Source organism: Canis aureus, chromosome 6 (assembly GCF_053574225.1).
Source record: "Canis aureus isolate CA01 chromosome 6, VMU_Caureus_v.1.0, whole genome shotgun sequence".
In the NCBI taxonomy this organism is placed as follows: Eukaryota; Metazoa; Chordata; class Mammalia; order Carnivora; family Canidae; genus Canis; species Canis aureus.
The window spans coordinates 77,038,616-77,054,185 of record NC_135616.1 but is presented as its reverse complement, the minus strand read 5'-3'; the positions used below and the strand labels follow the sequence as shown (position 1 = coordinate 77,054,185).

Here is a 15,570-nt window from a genome sequence, read left to right as displayed (position 1 = left end):
ACATGGGGAAAAGAACAATTTGCAAATTCCTCTGTGTAGGTGATCCCAGAACCAGCAGAGTCTGTGTTCTTCGCAGCATTTCAGGCATGTCTGTGCATCCTTCCTTGCTTGGCTGCCACGTGGCACCCCCAGGAGCGGGTTTCCACGAGGAACTGGGCAAGCCTCTTGTGTAGAAAGCCACGGGGAGGAAAAGGCCACCCCGCCAAGCCTCTGTTGTGAGGACAAGGTAGGATATCACATCTGTCAGTTTTCTTCTCCATTTTTAGATGAATCAAAAAGACACCTATGTATTCTAGAAAGAGAGAGGCCTCCAAGTAGAAATGAGAGAACTGGTTTATAGGAAAGTGCAGACATAGGTCACGAGGCAATGCTACTGGGGACACGATAGAGCACCAGGATATAGAGATGAACTTTCCAGGCCTCTCTCAAACATGAGGCTTTGGTGCACGAGGGCTTCAGCTTGCGCTGCTCCACTTAGACGCTGGTGGGACTGATCGTGAGTTTCTCTACATGGAAGAAAACAGACAAATCTACTATGTCTAGTGCTTTGCTGTATGCAGAGCTAGAATAAATGTTTTTGAAAAAAACACTTTCTATATTCCGCTGGAGGTAAGGGCAGGGAGGAGACCATTGCTGAGAATGAGGACTCTTTTGCTAAAGAAAGCTCCAGAATGTGTGCCTGGGTAACTTTGGATAATTTGGGTAGGCAGTAAACTGTGACCTTGTCATCGTCGTCATCTTCCTCCTCCTCCTCCTCCTCCTTCTCTCCTTCTCCTTCTCCTTCTCTCCTTCTCCTTCTCCTTCTCCTTCTCCTTCTCCTTCTCCTTCTCCTTCTCCTTCTCCTTCTCCTCCTTCTCCTTCTTCTTCTTCCTCTTCTTTAGTTGTAGAGAAGGAATGAACAAGAGAGAGAAAGCAGGAGCAGAGGGAGAGTGAGAAGAAGACTCCCTAGCTGAGCAGGGAGCCTATGCGGGGCTTGATCCCAGGACCCCAGGATCATGGCCCCAGCCAAAGGCAGACATTTAACCAACTCAACCACCCAGGCATCCCTGTGACTTTGTCTTCTAAAGAAGTCATAGACAGCTAGAGATGGAAGAAGGAAAAAAAAAAAAAGTCTTTAAGAAGAAGAACTGACCCTGAGAAGATGGTCATGAACCAACTATCAGGACTTGACTGGGAGGAAAGTTTATTATTTTCTCATCTTTATTTAAATTTCTTTTGTATTTATTATGCTCTGATATAATCTCATACTAATACCCTAACTGAGAGTAAAGTGCGCTGCATACAATAGTTTTTTATTTGGGATGAATTTGGGACAAAGTAGTGTGAGGGAGAGGTAAGTGGAGCCTAGGGGCCCAGGAGAAGTAGGCAATGAGAGCTGAAGTAAGCCTCCTCAAAATACCTTGGGTGGTAAACAGCATTTTAAAATGACACCCCCCCCCCGTGGGTTTGATAAGGTGTCACTATCCTGATTATATTACATGGCAAAGTAATTTTAGAGATACAAATAAGGTTGTTAAGCAGTTGACCTTAAGATAGGGAGAGTCTCTAGACTAGCCCAATCTGATTACGTGAGATTTCAAAAACAGAAAGAAGTTTTCTCCAGCTGGTGGTAGAAGAGGAAGTCAGGGAGATTTAAAGTTTAAGATGGATTTGACAAAAGAGAGATTCATTGCAGAGCTGGGTTGGGGGAATGGAGGCATAAGGATCTGTAAGCAGATTTTGGGGAATTAAAGTGACCTTTGGCTAATAGCTAGAAAGAAGGCTAGAACCTCAGCCCTACAACCACAAGGAACTAAATTCTGCCAACAATTTGAGAGAGTTTGGAAGTGGATTTTTCCCCAGAGCTTGCAGATAAGAGACTAATCTGGCCAATATTTTGATTTCGGGTTTATGAGACCCCATACAGAGAGCCCAGTTGAGCCCTCCTAGGTGTCTGACCTAATAATGATGAGGCAGTAAGTGGATATCACCTTAAGGTACTAAGGTTGTGCTAATTTTTATGCAGCACTAGAAAACTCACATTCCTTTAAGCAGTGGCAGATCCTACTTCTGATCCCGTTGGCAGGACAGGTTGAATCAAAACACCACCAGCAATGCCAGAAGACCAGGAGTCAAAGAGGAAGATCAAGCACAAGCATTTGCCCTCGTGCTAGAGCCCAGTTGGTAGTAACTCTGGTGTAGATGCCAAATGGGTCAAAATGACATCTCAGGAGAGGGAGAATGGCTCTTTGGCTGGACTACCTCAGCTGCTAGTCCTGTTGGAGGGAAAGAAGAAAGAAATTATGATGAGGAGGGCTTAGATTTTTATTTTCTTTAAAATATTGTCCCATAGAAAATTGAACCCAATTTGTGAGTTGGAAACTGACCAATCTATCAAAAGCCTCCTCCTTGGGGAGGAAGTCAGCAGAGACGGGAGCATAGGGAAGCCTTGAGCTCTTTCCCCTGGGAGTCAGTTGTCTAGCTTGAGGTCTCCAAGGCATCAGCAGTCCCAGCATGGATGTTTCAGGTGGCATCGTCAGAAGACAGGAATCTGTGAGGAACCTCAGTCTGTTTTCCTCTGACCCACTATAGTGTTAGCGTGAGAGGCTCTCACCCTAGCAAGCCGAGCAATGTCAAGAAGATACCTCCCACCTCAGAGGTCCTGGTCTGGAGAGGGGGAAGTTGGCAAATACGGGAGGATAAGTAGTAGGTAGTACTGGACACACACGACTCACCCTAGGAACACTTCGGCCAGACCAAACAACAATTTAAAGGCAACCCAAAGTCCCGAAGCAGTGGATGGGGGTTAAAACTAGGGTTACAGGAATTATTCTTCATTTGAATGATCCTTGGTAGACATAGATGTGTTTATCGGCTCATAAATATATTTGAATTTCATGAATCTCACACTTGAAAACAAACTCAGTAAATACACTTTCAAGTACTTACTCCTCAGTTCAACACAGGCACATTAATCAAGGCAGGATCCTTGGAGTGAGAAACGCAGCACAAACTTGGTGCTTCCTTCCTCCCTTCAGATCTAGTTGGAATTCAGACCTCCTTCCTAAGATGGTAATTCCTATGTTTTCCAATGATATGTATGCATTAAACACTGATTTGGCAACTGCTTTCATTTTATCAGTCGCAAGTACACTTTATACAAATATTTCCAAGTGGTAAGTGTTTTTGAAGATGAGATTTTTTTTAACTGAATTCTATGCCCAATTCTGAGAGAAATGCACCACATTGAACCATTTTATTTCACGGGATTTTTCTTTCTTGGCCCCTGGTCCTAATTTCCTTATCTTGAGGAGAGAGGAAGAGTCAGAGGGATATGAGAGAGTGGAACCTGTGCCAAGATGTAGAGTTAAGAACTGGTACCATCAATTATGGGCTGCGTGAACTTAGAGTTTGTCCATCCTTCTCAGCCTCAATTTTCCCCATTTGTGTAGCTGTGAAGATTAAATATTACGAGTTGAATGACAGGTTAGTACACCACAAATGTTAGTTTCTATGATTTAAAGAAAAGCACCTCTATAGCTAAATGACTAATTATTTCATTATTCAACTGTTATTTTCTGGGAAACTACAATATTCTATTTAATTCTTTTTATAAAAATTGTATGTTTTGACTTTACAACCTATAAAAATTTTTTTAATGAGGGGAAATGAAACTATGTTGACTTTATCCTAGAATTTGTTTCTGAAAATCATTTGCCTTAAAATTATTGGCATCTCTAAAGTGTCTTAATTTTAACTTTAAAACAATAACTGAGGTTGAAGTGTCATTATAAAAGAAAGTCAGATTTTTAAAGTATCAGCCAATTTTTAGCATCATGTCTTTGTATTAAAATGGCATTTCTCTTTACTCCAGGGAGAGGGAGGGGGGTTTCATATACTACAGTTGCCAAAACTAGTGAATTATAAATTAATAGGAGACCTACTGAAAATACACTTTGGGGTGCCTGGTTGGCTCAAACAACTGACTCCTGATCTTGGCTCAGGTCATGATCTCAGGGACATGGGTTTGAGCCCCGCATTGGGCTCTGGACTCAGCAGGGAGTCTGCTTGAGATTGTCTCCCTGGCCCTCTGCACTTCTTCCCCTCCACCGTGCATGTGCTCATGGACTCTCTCTCTCTCTCTCTCTCTCTCTTTCTCTTTCTCTCTCTCTCTCTCTCATTCAAAATAAATAAATAAATAAATCTTTAAGAAAAATACCGAGAAAATGAGAGACCCAAATTCATCTCTTAAACTCAAGCCAGAAGACACTCATTTCCCAGAAACTCTTCAGCATATTATCTGATTAAGCCCAGTGAGGGCAAGTACATTATTTGGAGAATAAAAGTCCACCGTCGAAGACGGTTTTCTAGTATGTTCTTACCAATATATATTTGAAATAATATGTGAAAACACAATCATAACCATGGGGAACAAGAAACTTTGATTTGGAGACTAGATCAAGGCTTCGGGACCTGGGAGATCCACAAAATCAAATTTGATATAACTAGAGACCTCCAGACACATCGTTAAACCTGAGTTGACATCTACTGTCACTGTCGTTCACTTTCACGAGGAATCAACTTGGAGGCAAGGAAAGAGCACTGGCTTTGCAATAGGGTGCAAATCACAGCTCTGCCATTTGCCCTTGTGTTACCCCCTGGAATTCGGTGTTGTGTGCCTCACTTTGAAAGCAAAGTGGGTAATACACATGAGAAAGTGTGACATAGAATTAAGGGTGACCAGTCTCCATGTTTCAGATAACGCTGTTCTTTCTGATACCACTTTGACAGTTCTTCAGTCAACTCTCATTGATGGCAGTGGGGTTAGTTTCAGAGGCCAGGAAGACAGGGCAGGCAGGAAAACCTGAGTGACTGAAACTGGTTGAAACCTCAAGATTCTCTAGAGCCTGCTTTCTCCTAGGCCTTAATAGAGAAGCCAAAACAAACAAACAAATGAACCCCAAACAAAACAAAACAAAAAAAACCCAAGCCTGATTCTTTTGTGTCCGGTTTGTATTTATTCCACTTCTGGAGACACCAAAGCACAGTCAGGGTCACAAGCAAAAACAGAAACAAAACGACACCCAAAACTAAGAGACAAGGATAGTCTGAAGTGAAAAAAAAAGATCAGAGTGTGTATAATTCACAAACTGATTATTAATACCAGACATTTGAGCGTTGACTACATTGATATGATTAAATGACGCCAGAAGGCTAAGAGGGTCCCCCTAATGTAAAGCAAGTCATATACAGTTTGCCAGTTTTTAGAGGGAGTCAAGGGAGAGAATTCAACTGCATGATTTCCCTCCACAGTGTTACGTATGTGATAGGATTGTTTAATTGTAAGACAGTAAAATCATTTTATGAGTTTCGATTTCATGTTTGTACGAAAGCCAGCGTACTCAGTAGGGATGACTGGGTATTATACATTCCTGTACAGAAGAAGCTATAAAGAAATTGAAACTCATTTTCTTCTCGTTTCTTTCTTAAGCACGAAAAGACATTTGGTTGGAACTGACTGTGTTTGTGTTTTAGGGTTTTGTAATAGAGTTATGATAAAGATAAAAGCTCCTTGTCTCTTCCTTTTAGGTGTTTTTTAAATATTTTTATTTACTGTTTGAGCAATTCCAGGAACTACTCACCTTTGGTTCATGGTATTGACAAGTCTTCATAATGCAGCCCAATTTTCAGGGTGATTGTGAAGCTTTTGTAATTTTCTGGGAAATCTCTGCTCTCATGGTAGGGGTGGAAGACTGTCCTGCTCTGTTTGATACTCATAAAAGAAACCTGCCAATTGCAATATAAGAGCAAGCACTCAAAAAGACATGTGGAAATAAGAAGGAAAATATTTGAGCTAACAGATTTTGTACAAAAATGATGCATAGGAACGTTTAGTGGGATGGATGATTATGTGGTGCCCACCCTGAGGCTGCCTCTGATCCAGCCTGAGCCTCTCCACACATATATATCTGAGCTCAGAGGAGGGAATCTAACTGCACAAGAGCTATCTTTCTCAATCTCACAACTGTGGGAGGCCTGGTAGTGATTATTGAACTCAGCACTTTTGTTGGTGAGCTCAATAAGGATTAAGAAATTTTGCAAACCACTATCAATCCATGGCAATCGGACTTTCAATAAATTGTGAAGATTTAATGCTCTTCTGAGATTAGGATAATCCTTATAATATAAACAATGACTAGGCCATCTTTTATTTGGTCCACATATAGAATGAAAAGTAGATTCGGGGCTAATTTGAAGGTAGGACCGGATTTTGAAATGAATAGTGATATATCCTTCTCTCATAGTTTGTTATATCTGGCTGAGCTATCCAGCAGACCCATACTGGTGGTGTTGAATCCTCATTTGCTGATTTTTTGGGGGTGTAATCTGTACATGCACGGATTTATCTACTCCCACCTACTCCACTTCGGTCTCTCTGGGCTTTCGAACACTTGCGAAACTCATTTGGCACCACCAGGGAACCAATGTGCTGTGATTTTTCTTTTAATTGAGGTATAATTGACATATAACATCATATTAGTTTCAGGTGTACAACATAATGGCTCGACATTTGTGTGTAGTAGGAAATGATCACCACAAGAGATCCAGTCATAACTCCCCTCTTATCAACCATAGCCGCCATGCTGCATCTTACCTCCCCACGACTTACCTATTTTATGACCAGAAGCTTGTACCTGTTGACTACCTTCTCCGGTTTTGCCTACGCCCCACAACCTGCCCTCCTGGCAATGACTCATCTGTTCGGCCCATCTGAGTTTGGTTTGTTTTATTTTGTTTGTTTTGCTTTTTAAATTCCACGCAAAAGTGAAATCATACAGTATTTATCTTTTCTCTCCTCTCTGACTTATTTCACTTAGCATAATACTATCTATATAGTCCCAAAAAGCAAGATTTAATTCTTTTTTTTATGGCTGAGTAGTATTCCTTATTATATATGAATGTATATGTGTATCGTCCACTGATGGGTACTTCACTTATTTCCGCAGCTTAGCTGCATGAATAATGCTGCAATGAACATAAGGAACATACATCTTTTTGAATTAGTGTTTTTGTGTTCTTTGCATAAATACTCAGAAGCAGAATTGCTGGATCATAAAGTAAGTCTGTTTTTAGTTTTTTGAGCAAGCTCCATAGTGTTTTCCATGTTGAGGCACCTAGGATAAAAACCTCAGCGCTGTCTCTATCTTCTTATCTTTCATGTGACATTTGTTGGCTGATTCTGGTATCTCATCTCCTCCTCCTCTATCACCTTTCTGACCATATGCCCAGCTTCACTGCTTATCATTGCTCATGTGCATGATGTATTAGTCTACTCGTGGGACTACTTGCATGCAAATTAATTAATTTGTTTAGTCACTGCCCCCTCTATTAAGGGTGAATTAGCTCAATGGTAGAAACCATGTTTTAGTCATATTTTTACATTGGTTCTGCGATGTCTGATAAAGCCCACTGCTTAGCATTTGTATATATGTTTCTGGTCTGTATATTTCTGTGGATGTGAATGTGTGTCTGTGTATGTGCGTGTCCTTCAGTAAAATCCAGCATCACATGAATAGGACCAAGCTATGAATCCAGCCGAGCCAGGTGACAGAGTGAATGATAATAAGTACTATTCTGTGAATGCCAACACTGTACCAGGTAATTTTGTAAGATCAGTCTCAGAACCTTCAGAGGCAGCTGTCATTAGTCATATCTTCCAGATTACTAAACAAAACTCAAAGAGGTTAAGAAACCACCTAGATCTACCTGCGTCCAGAACCTTTACATACCTAGAGACAAGTCCTGTGGGAGAAAGAAGAAGGTGCTCTAAACAAAACAAGACAAAATAGGTAAGTCTTGATGATGAGCTTTTTTTTTATTTTAAGTTTTGCCCGGACTCCTAATCTTGTCCCCTACACTTAATAAGATACAGGATCAGAACTCATTTTTATCATGAGAATTATATTTAGATGAACAATTAAAAAGCAGAGCTAGAGTCCCAGTAGGTATTTGCATATAAAATTACTTTCTGAGTGTAGAGCTGCCATTTCAGTTTGAATGTGTGTACGCATGTGCATGCATGCGTGTGTGTGTGTGTGTGTGTTAATGTTCGGAGGCCCAATCTTTGGATTCCTTCAACTGATTTAACTGAAAAGTCCCCCGGCAGAGAAAGATCAGCACTACGCATATGAGGAGAGCTGTAACCTAGTGCAAGCTTGTTTATTGCATTTTGAGAATGCTGCAAATTCTTTCTACTCTTAACTCGATCTACTAAGCTGGTGCCTAAAGTTGGCTACGTGACTATATTCCAGAGTGTTTAAAATAGCTTATCTATATCTGGTCAGATGTAGTCAATGTTGAGAGCGACAAGTTGATATTCTTTCTCAGATTGGGAATTCCTTTCAGAATCAAATCATAAACCCTCATGTACAACATATGCTTGACAAGGATTTGATCAAGTTACTTTGTATCACATGTTTTGGAAAAGTGTTAATGGTTGTTATATTCGCTCTGTTAGAATTTATTTTTAAAATAGAGTTTAATCCTATAGGCATCCTCCTGTTGTGCTTTGGCAGTTCTATTTTTACTCACTTGGCTAACAAGAAAAAAAAATCCGAAGTCAATCAATTTGACAACACTATGGGTCATGGAATCACTCCATTTCCACAGAGGAGTTTGCTAGAGTTCAGCCAGCACTCTTTAAGAGCTTTCCATATACCAGGAATCTTACTGTGTGGCTTTTATCTCATCTAATCCCCGACAACCCTGTAGGTTGGGTACCATTATCTCTGTTTTACAGATATGGAAGCTGAGACCCAGAACACATGGGGGATCTGACAAGGTCAGGCATTGGGTAACGATATGCATCCTACATTAGGCTTTTGAGAAGAAAACAGAATTGTATAGATTGTTTCCCTAAGCCTCAAAGCCTATTAGCCATTACACATCTATTTTAGCAGTTCCTTGTGGTGTCCGAAGTGTAAAGACCATAATGTCCAAAACATTTTGGGAACTAAATTAAGCCAGATCCCTAGCCAGCCAAACAGAACAGAGATTTGAGTAACATAGCCTTGGGCGTGCAGATTCAGGAACCTGAAGAAATGCAGAGCACGTGCAATATGCTTCCTCAATCAATGATTAATATTATAAACTTATCTTCCAGTAATGGGAAAGAAAGCTTTTAACTGTGTAGCTTTCACTGATAAGTAGCTCAAGCTGCAGAGTGGGAAGTTTAAGAGATCATCCTGCCTTTGTGACTTTTTAGCTCTGTGACTTTCTGCAAGTTTCTTAACATCTCTGTTTCATTTTCCTTTCGTATAACCCGAGGATAATAACAGCACTTAGGCCGTAGAATCGTTATAATGATTAACTGAATCCTCACTGAGAATTATTGTTATGATGGTTATTAACATTCCTTAAAACTTGGAAAATGTAAGTTAGATGATAAAGCTTGTCCAACGGCTATCATTATATTCAAGATACATGATTGTAACCGAGGTATAAATAATCCATGTGACGCACTACTTTCCCCCCTACAATTTACATTGCCTAGGAGATAGAATTACTCCTTTACTTTCTGTTTCTCACAATAAAACATTTATGGGAGAAGTTAACGCAAAGTACTCTTCTTATCTCTAAGAAGCATTTTATAAACTACTCTGAGAAGTCAATAATTCCCTATAATTTACGTAGCACTTTAAAATTTCTTGATGTGTTTTTACATATCTTACCTTATATTTACAACAACTCTGTGATGTCGGGAAGCTAAATATTACAACTCTTATTTACAAAAGTAGAAAGTGAGTTAGAGAAGTTTCAGCAAAAGGAAGAATAGATACTCTGTCTTCTAATTCTTAGTCTCTGGGATCTTCCTCTAGGAGGACAGACAACATGACAGTGTTTTGCTCATCAGTAAACTAGAGTATCTCCTCTTAGCCCACTTGGGGGGAACATTTCCCCTGATGAGGAAAAGAGAGCAAGGAAGAAAAGACTTCAAAATCACCTAGAATCACCTTTAAAAGTACTGGAACTTTTTCTCTTTGACGCTAAAGTCTTCTGAAAGCTTCTAAGCAAACAGAATTAATTATAAAAGTGAGGGCCCAATTTATTAACTATAGTCAAGGTCTTTTCTCCTTAAAATCATCATTCCCAATTTCTTTGTTACCAATTAAAGTTCATTGGAGAAACCCAGCCTACACAGGAACTCTATAATAAATCTTGAGGAATAATCATCCTAGGGTTATATTAACTTGCATTTTATGTGATTCGGAGTCACAATACAAAGTTAAGATACTATACAGTAAAATAGTATTGCAAATGGCTAGTTTGAGAGATTGCGACATTCTCCGGTGGACACTGGACATTGTGGGGTAGTGTGTCCAGCCACACAATTATGAACTAATTTATAAATTAATAAGAAAGTAAGTAATGTAAACATTGAGTATAATAGGTGATGGGAATCAGGGGGTACGCTTGCACCGGGTGATGTATGGAAGTACTGAATCACTATATCATACAACTGAAACTAGGATTACACTGGGTTAACAAACTGGAATTAAAAAACAAAAAGATTTAATTAAAAAATGTAAAACGAGGGTGCCTGGGTGGCTCAGTAGGCTGGGTGTCTGCCTTTGGCTTCGGTAGTGATCTCAGGGTCCTGGAATTGAGGCCGGTGTAGGGCTCCCTGCTCAGAGGGGAGCCTGCTCCTGGCTCTCCCTTTCTCTCTGCTCCTCCCTGCCCCCTCCCCCACAGCTCATGCTCTCTCTCTCCCAAGTAAAAATAAATAAAATCTTTTACAAAATGTAAAACAAAAAATTAAACACATAATAACACCTCCCCCCCCAAAAAAAACAGAAACAATTCACAAGTGTTTCTCACTTCCTTTGAGCTAAGGGAGCCATTATAGTCTCACCAACAAGATATAAAGAGAAGAATCTGGATAGGCTTGCCAAGAAACTTTATTTATTTACATCAAGAAATTTTTTAGAAGAGAACCAACTCATGTCCTTTGCTTTCCCTTTCTCTTTGTCTGGCAGGATGACTGGGGAAAGTCCAAGGGAACACCAACACCTGCCATCAGGATATCACTAAGCTCCTGCGCCAGCTGTGAGTTGCCTACCTCTCACTTTCTTATTATCACCAAGTGAATGGATTCATAAACGAGTGAGAGAATAAACGAACTCTGATTTTTATTAAAGTCATTATCACTTGGGATTTCTATTATGGAAGGCCACACCCCATTTTTAAGTGAAATAACACCCAGAGGCAAAAGTAAGCTCTAACAGTAGCTTACAGTCAGTGAGTCTATCCCCCCAACACATACCCACCATCTGTGCAAAGACAACACAAATCAAGCTCTGTCATTTGTGGGCAAGTCCCAAAGACATTCACAAATGTGGTTTCTCATTAAAACCAAAGAAACAAAACAAAAAAACAAACAAACATGCTTTTAAACATGTGTTTTCTATTCTTAAGAACATTAGCTCTATAATGACTATTTGGATTAAAACATAGCAATTAATATTTGTTTTTGTGGACTTTAAATAGGATATGGCAGGAAAATGCTACAAAAAGCCTTTTTATTATATTAACATGGTACAAAGACAATATGTTTGAGAAACTCAGCCCAGAAGCCTGGATTCACTTCTAATGTTTGGTAAGAGCGAAGGTTGGCCGGGCCTGGGAGCAGCCAACACTCTGCTGTGGACCCGGATACCGACACCTCGCAGGTCAGCGCTCGGTTGGGAAGCTGCTCCAGAACTCATTCTCTGACCAGAGGTACTTCTCATTTCCCTAAGAGATGGAAACACTTCAAAGGATTCCTCAATTTTATCATGGCAAGCCCTGGAATTCTTTTTTTTTTTTCTCTCTTTTGAAATCTGGCCTTAGTAACAGAGAGATTTTACCCTGAAGGCTTTAAAATAATGTTAAGCTTTATCATAAATAAACGATAAATTCTGTAATTCATGACAGCGATTGCATCCTTGGTCATTATTTCTATTTCAATGGATCCTACAAATGACCTATTTTGCATGTACAGTAGACATAGGATCTAGTTCTAAATGTGTTTAATTATAAAACTAGAGGCTAATGAAGAATGAGGAGAGGAAGATTATCTCGTGGGCCCAGTGTAATCCCAAAGGTTCTTCTAAGTGGAACAAGGAGGTCAGAGCTAGGTGGAGAGCTTTGAAGACGTCATCCTGGGGGCTTTGAGGATGGAGAGAGGAGTCCATCCATTCCACAAGCCAAGGAATGCAGGCAACCTTTAGAAACTGGGAAAGAAAAGGAAACAGCTTGTCTCCTGGGGCCTTCAGAAGGAAGATAGTCCTGTCGACACCTTGATTTTAGCTCCATAAGTCCATTTTCTACTTCTGGCTCTCATAATTGTAAGATAACACGTTTGCTTTGTTTAACGAAACTAACTTAAGGAAATTTGTTATAGCAACAATAGGACACTAATTCAGGACTTATGTTTGATCTGACTTTTGAAGTTTGAATTCAGTGGAAAGATCAGAGAGTGCGCATTCCCATCAAACAGAACAATAAATTCTAAAGCATTAAGGCCAAGAGAATGACAAGTTTTCTGGAATGAAATGTTAAGATACCTGTGAGAAAGAGATATGTATGTGCAGGAGCTGAAAGTAAGCTACAGGTGGTCCTCACACCCCTGAAGAATTTGTCTGTCATTCTAAGGAATTTGAACAATAGAGGGAACTATGGAGAATGACTTAATTGGGTTTACATTTGGGCAGACTTTTAAAAAATATCAGTCACATGAAGTAGAAACTAATAAGCAATGATACCAGTTAAAACCCAAGGTGCATAGTACCCAATGGGAATTCTGTGTGGGAACCCCAGACTAGAGCAAGGGTGGAGCTAAGGTGATGGTTAGGCACCAAAAGAAATCTTCCTTCCAGTTCTTTTTTTTTTTTTTTTTGCTTCCAGTTCTGATTTGTATCTGTAGTAACAGAGAAGACCGGGCAAGATCAGAGGAACACCTGCTGTCCAAATGCCTTAGAAAGCTCTCTCATCCCTCCCCGCCTGCCAAAGAGGACACACAGTAAGAATGTTCAATAAGCTGGAGACCTCACCTTGCAAAATCAATCCTAACAGTACACAGTTTAATTACCGTGAACCAAGAAAGACAATCCTACCTTTTTGCCATTAAAATTCATGAACATCTACAGGCAAAACTCGAAGTTTCTACTTATCCTAAATTTTAACTTGTTGACACACGTAGGTTAATCATATCAATTTTTAAACTAACAAGAATAAAATGTCATTTTGACCAGTTTTTAAGTACGAATTGGTCAACATAACTACCACAACCACCCTCCCCAAGAGAGCTTCCTGTCTCATGTACATCATATACGTAGTAATGGGAAGTCATTCATTCTGGCAGGTAACAGAATTTGAATCTTCAATAGATTTCCTTTTGTTGAAGAAATTCACGTGAACACATGATACTAAACCATGCCTTAAATGCATTCTTTGTTTAAAAAAGAATTTCAAAATATTTTACCGTCTTTTTTGTTTTCCTGCATCTGAATTTTTGTTGACTTCCAAAAGTGCCTTGGCATAGAACAAACAAGTGTTTAACTTCTCTCTCAGAACATATCCCCACGGGTAAATATATTTGTGACAATCTGTGTGCATCGTTAACCTGCATTTTGAAAATTACTTATCAGATGTAGCTTATTATCTAAATAATTTTAACCTCCTGTTTTCTCTACATAACTCATCAACTCGTCTCTTCACTCAGAAGTATGGAGCCGCGATCGGAGGGGCCTCAGTTGATGCGACAAGCTTCTAGGACTCATGAAGAATGCATCGATGGAAACACTGTTTACTGTATCTGAAGAAATTTCGCTGCTCTACAGAGCTCTGTAAACTATTAATAAAGCAAATCCTTTCAGCATACTTATTTACTAAAAGAAATCACCATTATGTCTACTTTGCATAATGACAGGACTACAATAAAATGAATTAAGACTCATGATGATGATTTTAACCTCATGATAATGATACAAAAATGATTAGAACAAAAAAAAATGGAAATTGGAAACATGTGGGAGCCATCTTTCTGGTCCTTGGATTCGCTTCAAATTTTCTAGGAGTGTTGCTCAGCTGGTTGCCCTACTTTCTATAGCCCTATTAGACTGTTAAAAACAACAAACACGTTCCCCCCAGGCAGCCAGGCCAGGCTTAGTTCAGTCCTTACCTCAGAGGATTCACAGATTAGAAAAGAGCTGAGATATGCTTGAGTTTGACAGATAAGTGTGTTCTATGTGGTTTTAATAAAAATGAACAGCTGGATTAAACGCTAAATTAAGGGAGTCTGTGATGTGGATACATAGATGATACATGATAGATACAGGTGATAGATGATGAATGATTGATAATAGATTGACAGATAAATAGATGACAGATAGGTTGGTAGATGATTGATAGATAAATAGATGATAGATCAATAGATTGATAAATAGTTGATAGATGATAGATGGATTGATAGATAAATAGGTGATAGATGATTGATAGATGGATAGATAGATAGATAGATAGATAGATAGATAGATGATAGGTAGATGATAGATGATAGATAGATAATGGATAGATAGACTAGATCTATCGATAATCTGCCAGGCCCATGCAGTGCGTTGAGTTGCTAAGGATAGGAGAACCCAAAAAGAATGAGGGCAAGTTGAGGTCACCAACTTCACTATGATGAGATAACAGCTTTGGAACTGTCACGGCTCTCATTATTGTCCAGTCTGTACTATTGCTATTTGTCATCTTATATTTTCCCCTCTCACTAGACAATGATCTCTTAAGATAACAGATAAGAAAACAGGTTTTAATCGGTTAAGTCCTGGCCCCACCTCTTTCTTATCAGCCCAGCAACTTTGGCTACATTATCCCACATTCTTAAGTCTCAGTTTTCTCATCTGGAATGGAATGGAATGATAATACCTTCCTCGAGGTCACTGTGAGTTACTATTAGCATGTTGAGCGAGAGAGTTTGGGACTCAAATTCCCATTCCACTTCAGCCTTGGCCTCTGGAGGACCACTAATAGGCCAAGAATGCCTAGAGCATTGTCATTAGAGGAATTACTGCACTTGCATATGATTACGGATTGTGTGATCCTGGAAGCTGCCGTCATAATTGCTAGGCATCTCAACATTAGTAATATAAGCCAGGCATGCCTGAAGGTTTGCCAGTGATATCTACTCTCCTTCAAATATAAGTAGATGAGCAATCTATAAAGAATTTGGGTTGATAAAAAAATCTCTTTATGCACTAAATATATCGAAATCATCAATAGAAAAGTATACACGTGTGATTAGTAAAATGATGTAGCAATTAATAGTAATGGTGAAAGCTATTAATCTCATCTGTGAAAACAATTAGACTTTTGATTGGGTTAATAAATAGAGAATAGACTGACAGTTAATACAAATCATAAGCATTTGTTAGTAGATAACTGTACAAGGAACATAATATTCTTCAAGCCAAAAAAAAATGTTATAGATTCTTATAAAATAATGATCCAAAGCAGAATAATAGAGATCAGATTATATTCAATTCTAAA

General features: G+C 39.3%; 1 long non-coding RNA gene across 1 annotated transcript; it reads left to right on the top strand.

The window, feature by feature from the left end:
- Nucleotides 1-7,704: 7,704 nt before the first annotated feature.
- Nucleotides 7,705-11,886, top strand: LOC144316458 (uncharacterized). The gene is made up of 3 exons (XR_013382425.1): nt 7,705-7,829; nt 11,016-11,085; nt 11,527-11,886. It is a non-coding gene; the product is annotated as an uncharacterized LOC144316458 (long non-coding RNA).
- Nucleotides 11,887-15,570: the final 3,684 nt, after the last annotated feature.